General features: G+C 40.2%; 1 long non-coding RNA gene across 2 annotated transcripts in view; it reads right to left on the reverse strand.

Annotated features, from left to right (window-relative positions):
• Window positions 1–13,422, reverse strand: part of LOC146658754 (uncharacterized) — a 64,503-nt gene that overhangs the window by 31,944 nt on the left and 19,137 nt on the right. For both annotated transcript variants that reach the window (XR_014913753.1, XR_014913752.1), the window contains exon 3: window positions 458–572. This is a non-coding gene — a long non-coding RNA (uncharacterized LOC146658754). The remainder of the gene's footprint in view (window positions 1–457; window positions 573–13,422) is intronic.

Here is a 13,422-nt window from a genome sequence, read left to right on the forward strand (position 1 = left end):
AGTCCAGTAAAGGCTAGCAAAGTCCAGACACCATTTGCCAACCAGTCAGTGAACTGAGCTTGCCAGGAGGTTGCTTGTCGGTTTCTACTCTAGGGACTAAGCCATTTTGATTCAAGATGAACGCCTGAAATATTTGTGGTTCTGCTTAAATGCAAATAAGATTCGCAGATCTGTGGGAATATTTATATCTCCAGTATTCAGCAAACAGCCAAAATGATATATTATGACATTCTGCTTACAGGTAGGTGAAAACCTTTAGTTACCTATAGTTAAGCGTCATCGGCAGAGAGATGACACTCTCGGTTATTCGGCAGCTACTTTCAAAGAATCAACCAAAAATGAACAGCAGAACCAGTAAACTGCTATGACAATGGTGCTACACTGATTCAGCAGTTTCAAATCTGCTGTAGCTTCATCTGCTTGAGAGCACCCCAAAGATGTAGGCAAGTGTACTTACCAATTTGTTGAGCTTACTGTATCCATAATGTGATTAGCAAGGCAATTGTTCAAGAGCGTTTATAGGATAAATCACATGTTGATCGTGTCTGCACACTTTTCCACATGCCACACACCTGTGGGGTAAAGCAAAATGGAAACTTTATTTTGGAGCATAATATTCACAATTTAATAATAAGAAAATAATAATAAAGACAGCTTTATGTTACATTACAGTGAAAAATAATACTGAAAATGAAACAAGTGGTTTGAAAAAATATCTTGTAGGTAGCACTTTTCTATTAAACTTTGCTTTAACACAACATCCAGGCAGGCAGCTTTCTTTCTCAACATTTGCATATTTTGGTGAGTCAACATCCTGAATCAAAAAAAGTGCCACCAATAAAAGCGTAACACTATGCAAAAATCCTTCAGGACGAAGGTCATTATTGACACCTGATGTAGCTAAACCCGAAAATGGAACTGAGTCGCATTCATATTAACAAAATGCAACCTGTCGTTCAAATCCAGGGGCACAGTTAGTCCAACTTTCCAAGCACCCATTAATTAGCATTTTTCCATCAACAGTCAAGTGTTTGCTAAAAAAAAAAAAGGGGGAAAAAGGACGATAACAGAGGGAGACGAAATTAATTTGCATTCAGTGTATAAATAGTTCCAGGACAAGGGCTGTTAAGTTTGAAATTAACATGTAAACAGTTGGAAAGTCTGCCCTGCTACTCCTTATCCCCTTCTCCTTAACCCCCACCTCTGGTTCCCTTTTAGCGCCTTGATAAATATACATAAAGCCCCACACAAAGACCGCCTTGTTCCTTCAAATGGGCTACTTTTTAATGGAGACATATATTTCCAGGATTATATCAGCATTCAGTTGCAAATTTTTAGTTTTTAATACTCCAGTTGGGACAGTCTATGAATAAGAGTATCATTTGAATGCAAGGGAACACCTGGTGCTGAGGGGCTGGGCTTGGAGGGGGTTTTGAGCTGACCTGGTGACAGTGCCAAAGCTTCACTTGTTCCCAGAGTTTGCATTCAGATTCTCCCAGACTCGGTCATCGCTATGATACTGTAGAGTGCACATTTAAAGTTATTCTCCTGTCTTATAAATGCCAAAGACATGGCGCGATGACGGCTGCTACATTTGAAGTTGGAGGCGTGAACAGTGTGAGCTCAAAAAGTTGGAAACTCTTAAAGTGGAATTATCCAATATTGCCACGCAGCAGCTGAGAATTTCTTTTATTTCTGAAGTAGTGTTTTCAGTGCCGCGATCTGTCGTACAACTATATATTAACTACATTTTTGCTTATGAACCTTTGAAAATCATCATTATTATTTTACTTTTGCAAACACCTGCTGCTTCTGGTTTATGCCGATTGGTTAAAACACAAACAAGAACTCTGAATTCAAAACTGTTACGAGAAAACAAAGGGGAAATTTAAAAAAAACTTTCAGCTGTGCTTTTTATGTTGTACATTACTTGGCTGCATGAGAACAGAAAGAGGTGAGGGGGAAGGTGGTGGTGGTGGTGGGGGGACTGTTTGGAGGAGGAGAGAGGCAGGGGTACAGGGTCTATTCGTATGCACCCCACATCCACTCAACACACAATCAGGCCTGTATTGCGTTTTGCAAATTTATACCCAGGATGTTGGTTTAGAGTGTTTCCCTGAAAAAAAGAAAAGGAGAAGGATTTTTTTTTTTCAAGTAAGTGTCTGCTTTCATGAGCAAGAGTGATTGAGGCACACAAACAAACCTTTGTTTCCTAGCTCACAGATGCAAGGCCCGAGCTCTGATTTACACCCTACCCCAAGACACATTTCTACTTATTTTTAATACGTTGTGACTAAGACTTTATGAAAAATAGGCTTATTGAACACTCAACGTCATTTGTGGTCACCCCTCAAAAAATAAATAAATAAATAAATAAAATGGTAATGCATGAGGAAATCACACTGTTAGCAATATCCACTCCACGCTGTGTATCCACTAGCCATTCAAACCAGCCTGTCTTCTCCCTCAAAATATTTGCACAGCCTCATGTTTGCAGTGACGGGAGAGCTGTACTCATGAGAAGACAATCCATAGCGAGACGCAGGCAGTCAAAGTCAAAGGCACGGAAAGCTGAAGCGAAGGGGTACCGAAGTGTTGAAAAGTTTGACACTGATTCGATGTGAATATTCATGTTTGGGTTTTACTAAAGCAAATGTAATAAGGCCGTGCAAACACTTATATCACATGTCATCGTAAAATATCAGTTTGGCTGTATTTCTTCTACTTTCACCAAATGTTGTTTACAAAAAGAAATTGTATATTTGTGCAATACTTGCAATGTATTCTGCATCAGAGGAGTGGCGATGTCTTGACTAAATGTTTGCCACATCAAATCAATGGGTTATATTTGAGCTGAGAACACGGTCAAGTCGGTGAGGCTGCTGACAGCATGTTTACGTCAGTCCCAATTAATAATTAGTTTAATGATTTGAGCCCTTGACATGTGGCCCTCGACAAATGTGGGCAGGAAAATGCACACTCTGTGCCGTTTGCATAAATCTACCGTTTCAGCTCGAGCTGAGGGGGAAACAGAAGGACAGGAGAGAGTGAGAGAAAGCGAGAGAGCGCGCGAGAGAGAGGTGAGGGAATTATAGGACTCAGATGTGTGTGATTGGCGGTTCCCTTGGCTCCCAGGGTTAGAGAGTTCAGAGAAAAGCCGATTATTGCTCTCCCTCAGGTCAAGCCTTCATAAATAAACACGGGGAGAGCCCGAGGCACCGTGTTTTAGTATGATTAGCATATCATACAGGCTATCGACATGGTACTTATCATATTACAGCGCAGCCGTCCTCTGAGCACACGGAGGTTACATGTACGGGGCTGCTGAGCATACATCTCTGTTCATTAGAAGGCTCCTCGGGGAGAGAATAAATCATATCAGCACGTGGTTATACCAGCCCAGGCGTTTGACTCCGCCATACAGCGGATGTTAACCAGAGCCTTTAATAAGCTGGAGAAGAGCTGACAGTTAGCTTCAGACTGATGAACAGCGGAGGAGACGAGGGGCAACGATAGGGAGGATTGATAGTAGGAGGGAAGTACACTGAGAGGCAGAACTGTGGTACATGAAACTAATCTCTGGACCACTTTTCTGACACCTTACACTTGTGCTGGCCTCCTGAGTGTTTGGACCTGACTTCATCCTGGACACTTTTGAATCTGCATGCCAGCTGCATGTTAACTGGGTCCATTATGTCCTCAGCATTACAATTAATCTTACAATGAACCTTAAAGTTCTGCATGATTACCAATTACATGTTGGGTGGGACTAAGATACCAGAGGCCTTATTTCATTACAAAAAATATAAGTGAAATGAAACAAAAGGTACCATTTATATATATTTAAAAAGACAGAATTAGCATTAGTGTTTTTATCAAAGACGAGCAAATGACTAAACAAACTACTGAAGCTTCATCTGGATTCATCACTTGGCATCTGAAAAAGAGTACTCTCACCTGCCCAGTAGAGGTGGGTGGATTGATCCAGATATTGATAGTACCGATACAAATGCTAATACTATCAAAATACTATCACAATAGGATCGATACTTTGATACTATCTTCTAAGTTCAGTGTGTAGCCCAGTGAATTGTGCTTAAAGGTGTTTTGTTGTGTTAATTTGCTCGTGGTAAAGTTGTCATTTAAGCTAGTTTCTGTAAAGCTCAGTGAACAGCAGACACACAGCGTGCACAGTTCTATCCTAACAATCAGAAATTGTGGCTGGATTTACTGAGGAGAGTCAGCCTGTCATGATAGTGCAAACCATGAATGCTGCATGTATCAACAAGTACCAGTTCTAACAAAGTTAAAATAAAAATGCCTACTGGTTTTTTAAAAAAAAGTAAAGCTGCTTTTTAAAGTAAGAAAAAAGTTTTAGTTACCAAATCTAACATAAGAAATGTCCAACCTGACTCAAGTCTAGGCTTTTTAGTAAGACTGGCAGACTTGAACTCAATGACTGTGGTCACTGGCTACTTGGAATTGTGATCCGGTGTAATAAAATATGAAAAGGGTGACAGATTTTGGTGCAGTGAACAGAAAAAATAATGTTTCTATGGATGATAAAATTAGCCCAGAAGGAATTATGACTGTGTCTTAAAACTGCACGGGATGGAAGTCACCCCAATTCTCAGACACGCTGCTCAGATTTCAATTTACGGCAAGCCTTTTCTCCTTAGCTACACAAGCTCAGCTCACAGACCAGGGGCCACAATTAGCAGCTAGCCATTCTGACCAGGGAGAAAGAGTTAATGACATCCGCACCTAAGCCCTCCTAAGCCTAGGGAGCCGGGGCACCAAGGAGCCTCAGTGCTCTCCTCCTTCCAGTCAAGCGTGGCCTCTTTAGGTGGTCCGCACACACACTGGAGGGGATGATATATTCTAACTGGTATTAAAATATCCTCCAGGAGGCCGGGCTGCCGGGGATGGCCAGCTGGGTGGATATACAGTAAGAGGCTACAATGCAAAAACGGGGATATTGGATGGGTGTTTTTCTTGTTTGGGCTTCATGGTGGTGGCACAAAGCTGGGATCAGTCACGATGCCATGTCGCCTGGATAATCACACCCACCACTGGCATGGATCTTATGCCAGAGAGAGGAACAGCAAACATCAGAAGCATATATTTAGTTTTGAGACCTAACATTAAAAAATAGGAAAAAGTCTAAACAATATCAAGTTTAAGGTTTTTATTTGACCTCATCGGACTGTTTGCAAATCTCCTTGCATTGTTGTCTGCATACAGCACCACGCAATAATAACACTTTATTAAACGATCCCACCACGTTTCCATTTACTCCATCACGTCCGTGCCTGTGTGTGCATTTCTCTGTGTGTTCTTAAGTGATGCCATCCCCTCGTGCCCACCCCTCAAATCCCCACACCCCACCCACCCATGCAAATTAGAACTTCACACACGGTGCGGCAAGCTGCTGGGTGCTCTGTGATTTCACACGACCAATTAAGGCCCTCTTGGCAGTTGTGTGAACAGTTTCATTAGAGGAGATAATATTGCAAAGTGAAATGATAAGCAATCATTATGATTAATGCCCAGACATTACATTGCTCGTTAATGAGGTGTAAATGATCTCATTATTTTTTGAAAGAGTACAGATTAGATTAAAGTGGAGTGGACAGCGCTCCTCGGTGTTCAGATAAGTTAGTGTTAATTAGGCCCAATCTCCAGGAGCAAATGAGCCGCAACCCTTTGGTAAACAATTAGGCTTCCATAGCCCTGGGCTAGATGGACAGGGATAGGCGACTGAATGGATAGATCACTGGAGAGATGGATGTTGATGGAGTGTTGAAATCTGAATCAGATTCATTGTTAGCTTTCCACACAAAATCAGACAAATTGTGTGCCTTAGTGTACCGAACAACAGAGTGGGGCAGATATTTCAGGGTTTTAAATGTTCATTTCCATCTGAAGTAACACATATATACATAATACACGTTAAGATTGCGATTTAGATTATTTTTCTCCCCTCCCTTCATATGTGTAATTGTGGAAAATTTAGCGTTTGGGTCTTATTATTAAACAGTTAGATTGCTGAACAGTGAGCAGCTGCTATGGGTGAAATTAACAATAGATTTCAAACAGTCTAAACTATTGTATAGACTGTAATAGCTTTCTAAGTCATACAGAAGTAAAGTATTAGCAGTTGGAGTTAAACTTTTTCTTCCTGCTTTTAGTTCAAATCCAGCTATTTGGTTACTATAATAATACTAATACTAATAATAAAAAGGCAGACCGCAGTTATTATAAATGTAGAACTGTCGATAATCCGAGCAAATACTTGTCTACTGTATCTTACATCTACTTTTTGACTCCTGTACCTCGATTGTGTCCTAAAGCAGGCAGCATGATTTCAAATGACAGTGAGATTTCATTGAAATATTAAGCACCAAAACCTTCAGAGGTAGTTTCATAAACAGCCCTGGACCTGGACCATATCAATGCAAGGCTGTCCATCTATTGTACATGCTCTGAAAAACATACTCTGGAAAACAAATATCGCCATAAGCACAGACTGTCGAAAGACTGCGAGAGATTTCCCGAGCTCCTCACAGCAGCCTTGCAGCTGCTCTCAAGGTAACAAAACCCACTCTCATTGGGTGCTTTAAATTACTTTTTGGCAACAAACTGAAAACAGGGAGAGAATTTGGAAGTGTTTTTATGTTTATTTCATGAAGACAGAGCTCAGCCTATTGACGTCAAATTATCATTTGTTGGGTCTTTATTCACTCAAACAAAACTTTTTTTAGAAGAACTTTTTTTTGCCTTATGCACAATTAATAGAAACAAAAAAGACACAACAGCTTTTGTATTTGTGCTTTTGTTTTTGACTTTAGGAGTGAAATTCATTCATTCAACAAAACTAATTTATAATTTATTACAGTACTTTAAAGGATATGCATCATTAGAGTTTTAAGATAATTTCAGTAAAACCGGGAAATCAGATTAGAAATAAAAGAAAATACGTGTTTTTTTCCCCCAGTGTTAATTAAAACTCTTTTTCCTTGAGGCGCTAACAGCAAAGCTTTTACAAAAACAACTCATGATGTCTCAAAGGTTACCGCAGAGTTGGTGTACTTTATCTAAAGACAGGCCAGACCAGGCACAGTGGGAAATGTCTGCTTCTGACGAAATTGATTTTACCGTCCTCGCCTTTTGTCTGAAAAGATATGCTTAGATTATGATGAGAGAAGCGATGCTGTAATCCCTCAACCAGGAGTTATGTTTCAGAGACATCAAGCCCTTATCGGTGATTGATAACGCTTAACTCAAAAACATATAGAAGCATTAGGAAAGTCAATATTTTGCCAGCGACTGAAGGTGACCCCTGGTTCCTGTGTTTGCGGTGTGTGCGTGGAGGGCTTTGATGGTAAATTTGTAAAGGTGGTTATGTGGGGAGGCTATTATGGATTTGCTATCTTGGCCTGAAGTGTTTGCGGCTGATTATGTGATTAAATCAATAATAATTTCTCTTTGGGCTCCTTTGCTCCTCTGCTTCATCTTCTTTTTCCTGTGTAGTTGAGTGGAACGGTGGGTGGGGACTGGTGTACACAAGTACAAATGTAGGCACAAACACACACACACAGGCACGGCAGAACAACTGCATAGCAGATGGCACAATGGGCACACAGAAGACTCAGAAAGTTTCTATAACTACTATACGCAGAAATATATAAGTGGAAACATGGTAAAAAAAAAAAGGGTAAATGTTTACAAAGTACAGTACTGTACACGTCTTTAAAATAGCACGCTGAACAAGCTTTCACCCAAGACTTGTGACATTCCTCAGAGATGCACAGCTCAAAATAACACCAAAGACGATGCCCAACACCTCAGCTGTCTTCACCCCTGTGTTCCTTCCATCAGACCACAGACCCTGGATTGGCGACTTGTGCCAGCCACTCCTTAGCAACCGCCATCAGTCCTCTCTCTGGTTTTGCCAGGTTTGTTGTTATGTCTAGACTGCAGGAAATGCAACATTACATTTGTTTACAACCAACAGGAACTAGAACCAGAAGCTGTTACGTGATTAAAGAGTGCTTCCCAGCGAGAGAGTGTGTGTGGCTCAACCCCCTGGGTTTGGCAACAATCGACTCAATACAGGCGAACCAAAATGGAGAAAGAGAGAGCTGCTGTTTTTCTATCAGTTAGATGAGCAGATTACATTCAACACTGTATTTTCTTAAGATTTGGGGCAACTAAAAGGAAGTAAGCGCGAGCCGAGCTGAGTTTGAATGCGATTGTTTTTTTGTCCTGTATTCATGCAGGTGTTTGTTTGGGCTTGTGACTGTTTATAATATGCATTTAGTGAGTCTGTGGCTGCGTGTGTGTGTGTGATTGTGTGCAGCTCAGTTAACTCACAATCCCTCAGCACCCTCTTAAATCTATACCCAATAAAAATCAGCACCGTCTCGAAAAACAAAACCCAGGGAAACATCTGTAAAACATCGATTTTGCAGATTGCAAACCAACTGCATGGCTAATGAGAAAAGAAATCATTTTTGATTAATTAACCTAAAAATTGGAGAATCTAAGCTGCCACCAGGGAGATGACAAGTGGTGCAGGCCCGATCACGCAGAAGGAGGAAGGACATACAGTAAAGCCGCTGAAGAAGAAGGAAAGCGCTCCAGGAATGCTAGTAGCTGAGGTATGGCTCCCATTACTGAGCCAAAATCACCAAGAGTCTTTGTGGTGATCAAATAGAGGAGTGAAATATTTTCCACTCAGTGATTGTGCCCATTTATTCAGGAAGAGAAAAAAAGATGTTGGTTAGCTATCAGCTTGCTTGGAATTCACTGCTTTACAGTGCGTTAGTTTCAGTTGTGTTATTTGAGGGAGGGGGTTAACCCGGATCACAGCAGCAGACAGATACAGACGCAGTTCAGATGTTTTCTGGCTGTAGTCACAGATGTGTCCCACCTACTTTGGATAATGCAACACACTCCCTTCCAGCTTTTATTGGATCTGCTTCAGTCTTTTGTCACTCTTGCTGGGACGCTGTTTATGGGTTGTAGCCTTAAAATACTGTTACGTAGGATTGCCACAGGTAAACTTTAGTATTTAAATCATATCCTCTCCACTGTGTGTAAATATAATTGTGTGAAGTCCTCAATATTACAAGGCCAATTAATAGAATGTGTTACTGCAACTATAGCATGCATGAAATATTTTTTAATAGGTATAATTAGTAGGATTCCAACTTTTTAAAAACCAAACAAACTGTAAAATGGCAGCTGTTCAATGAACACGGTACCACATTTATGCAGTTTGAACAAAACACGCACTCATACTCAAGAGTTGTGTTCTGCTCGCACACACACAATTGAGGGAGGGTGTAGAGAGCCAAGTTGAGCTGCACTCACAACACAGCTGGTTGTCCAAGGTCAATAAAGAACTCGGAGTGTTTATTTGTCCATGTGTTTTATTTGCTTTCTAATACAGCAGAGGTTCAGATTTGAAAGATCTACTTGAAAAGAATCACAGTGTCTAAAGAGTGTGGGAAATTTCCACTCACCATAGAGGTTTTTCTGTCTCCCCTTCCTCTTTTTTCAATTCTATTAGTTTTTCATAATTCATTACCATCCTGCCTATTTCCCCCTGGTGTCTTCATTTTACCCCTTTTTTCCTCCTCGAGGAAGCACAATAGTCGTCCCCTAGCAGCTCACTAGGGTGTTGCAGTAACAACCTCCTACCCCTCTGATGGCTAGACAGTGGGCCATTGTAAAGCTGAATCGCCATGGATTTATGGCCATAGTCCTGAGTTCCCAGAATGCAATGTCACTCTGTCACGCCGTCATCAATCTGCTGTCTCTGACCAAAGACAAAGCGGGAAAAAATAGCAGCTCAGAAAAGTGGCACAACAGCGTGAGCGATACTTCTTTATGCATTATCTAATTTTTATCAGCTCCCTCTCCGTCCTAGGTAAAATGCGTGGGCACAAAGAGCTCCATTTAATCAAGACATGTATAGGTGCAATGACATGAGGCATCATCTACTATTTCCAGATTGAGCAATTAAGAACTGGCTGGTTGAGTGCCAAATGTGCCTTTGTGGCAAATGAACACGTCTTCTCATGCCAAACTTTTTCAAGACGTTTAATCTTCATTAAGCTATAAAACCTCCAGCACAGGAACACATTGACATCCGCTAATAACTCAACACAACTTTTAAATATGAAAAAAAATTGGTCAGAAGTTAACTTGATAGGAAAACATTTAGAAGTGTCTTTATCTTAACACTTTTTCCTTACAAAAAAGTCTGTTGCTATAGACTAATTGCTGGAATCTCTCCTTCTTCTCCTACTTCTCAGAGTTATCCCACATGATCTACAAACCAATGTCCTAAACATCATAAATTAGCTTCAGAAAGAACGGCTGGAGTTTCTGTGCTTCTATTATGAATAAGAGAACCAAACCTACATCCTCATGATTAATGTGCTCTCAAACCCTTCTCATAGCCATGGTAACCAGGGCAGTATGCCACGCCGTTTAGAGAGTAAAAGTTGTGTTTTTTCCCCCAAGTCTCTCACTGGTATCTCCTCATCGCCAAACACTTTACATACTAGATTTTTGAAACTGGAAAAAAAAACCTCACAGAATATTCTGCTTCTGCTAAATGTTGTTACATAACATGCTAACACAATAAACAGCAAACATGCTTACAGTGATTCCACTTTACTTGTCTCTCTTCCCTCAGATGCTTTTGAAAATGTTATATAGAATATGTGAGATGAAAGGCCCTCGTGTCATGCTACAGTCACGACACGTAAATCATAAGAGAAGTACAGGGATATTGGATTAAACAGCAGTAATTTCACTTAATAATCACGTACGGAAACAGACACGACCGAAACAGATGTCTTCACGTGGCGTTCCCAAGCTGAGGTTTTCAGGGGAATTTATAGAAGTGGAAAGACTAAAGAGGCTTTTCACTGTAGGAAAATGCTATTGTAAGACCTGGGAAAGTCAACTAGTCATAAAGAAGGACAGTTTTTGTTTTTTTTGTTTGTTTGTTTTCCAACCACAGGACTCAATAATAAATACATACAAGCTTGTGTTAAAAAAACAGCTGAAGGAAATTCCCGAACATGATCAGTCATTTTTCTGGTAACTATAAAGGAACAACAATTGTGTAAAATACCTTATAATTGATTTTCACGCTATAAAAAGCATAAATAAACACATTTAATTTTAAAAAGATTAAGAAGAGTTACATTGTTGTCTTGTGTACAAACTGCACAAAATAATAAATAGGAGAAAAAACATGCTTTCAGGTAAGAGGAGCTTTTATATGCTCGCAATAAAGCAGAGCATTCTTTTTTAGATGTCCATAAAATAAAATGCTGAATGGACTTATAGAGGCACGGGCAAATGCGAAGTGTGAACATTAAAGAAGAGGAGAAAGGGAGAGAAACTCACCCACTGTGATAGAGCTGCGATTATAAGTTTGCTGTTGATGCCTCGGATCTGTCAGCTACCTGATGTGTGCCTCCTCTAATTTACTGTGTCAATAACACTGCTCTGGAAACATGAGCAGCATGATACATGGAGACGGTTTGCGTGGACTTCCCTCCAAAGTGCCAATTGTTGACAGTATAAAATAAAAAGGAAAAGTGCCATTATCTAAACCACCTCGCACACGCCTTTGCTCTTTGTAGCTACTGCCTTTTTTTTCCCTTCTTTAATGTCCCCTAGTCACCAGTGGATGTAAACGCTGTTTAGTTTCCGCTTTACCTACTTAACTGTTTAATCTTCTAAGTTTCCTTGCTTAGTGAATTTTGGTGGAGAAGCTATAGACGAGCCGTATTTCTTTCTTTGTTTTTCTTGTAGTAACATAGCAACATGTAGCCAAACACTTGTTTGAAGAAAGTTTGATTTGCTTTCATTACAGTTAAGGACTGTTTTCTTAGACTAAAGACCTTAACAAGAGGCAACAAAGTTCAATTAAAGGGAGAGTGGAGAGGTGAGCATTGATTTAAAGACAGTATTTCAAACTGCACCCCAGAGTGCAGGGCAGGTCTCTCACACCGATGACACTAATTCTTAAGGGAAATTCATGTTAGTTGGTGTCTAGACGTTTTATTACTTGACCAGGGCACCAAAGGACAGCTAGCTTCTCATTTTCAAGACTCAACTAAGCATGTTTATGAGCAAAAAAGTTCACGTAAACACATCATTTTCAGTGACACTTCAAGATGTGAAGTTCAGTTTATTAGTTTATTGATAATCACAGGTATTTGTTAACAGCATGCTATAATTAATGCTACTGTACATTAATTATTAGCTAACAAGCCGGCCTGTGGACTTACCTTCCGATCGCTCAGTTTGTGACTTTGCACAGTGAACTTGTCTGAGCTAAAGCTGAGGGCAATTCTTTGAGTCTGCTACAAAGCCAACAACACCAACAGCAGTCACATTTCTCAGTCAACCTTTCTCACTTTTTTGAGTGTGTCATTACACAAACTCAAAAAATCAAAGAGAAAAGCAGGGCGGAAAAAAGGGGGCTGCCACCAAAATATTTAACACTACACTAAGCAAATATTAAATCAGTCAAAAACAGTCAGTCGCTTACATCAGAGTGACACAGGTCAGGGTTTAGCCAAAATTTTGGAAAATGCTGCAGCACATTTCAATTACACACACACACACACACACACACACACACACACACACACACACACACACACACACACACACACACACACACATATATACTTGCTAAGTATTATTATTCATCCTAAAACTGAGGGCTTTAAGCACCGCTGTTTAGTAAAAGCTGCTGGGGTCTCAGAGGTACCCCACAAGCCCTTTGGCTGTAGCCATGTGACTCCCATTGAAGCGCTGCGATCATAAGAGCAATCTCACTCCGAACTCACTGCATCTAAATCCAAACCTCATTTGCTTAAATCTAAATAAGCAGGTTTGCTGGCCAATCATAACCAAATATTTTGAAAAAAATGAAGACAAAACTAAGCAGTGACTGTTAAACACAAGACAACCTGCGTGCTCCAAGTTCACACTCCTGTTAGTCACACAACTGTCACACAACCCAACCTGCTTATTGTGTGCTTTAAAAATCAGTTGCAACGTTGTATTCACCTTCAAAATAATGATTATAGATACACTACACAGTATTTATTAGCATTTTTTTAAGTTTTATGACAAAAACTGTTCCTTAGTTGTGAATTTGTTGTTAATTAACAAACAAACTGGTGTTTATTTCTCATGTTTTTACCACTTTTATCCGAGTATTAAAACGTGAAATAAATGGGAAATAGAGGAAGTAATTCTCCAGTCAGGTGGCGTTAAAGCGCTGCTGAAGAAGAGGGCACGGGGCAGAAACAGAATATTTAACAGAAACATACAGTCTCCATAAACACACACACACCTATGATATTTTCATCAGCT

The sequence above is a fragment of the Rhamphochromis longiceps genome, linkage group LG11 (genome assembly GCF_057381845.1).
Source record: "Rhamphochromis longiceps isolate RC_006_pf linkage group LG11, R_longiceps_female_GT1.1, whole genome shotgun sequence".
NCBI lineage: Eukaryota > Metazoa > Chordata > Actinopteri > Cichliformes > Cichlidae > Rhamphochromis > Rhamphochromis longiceps.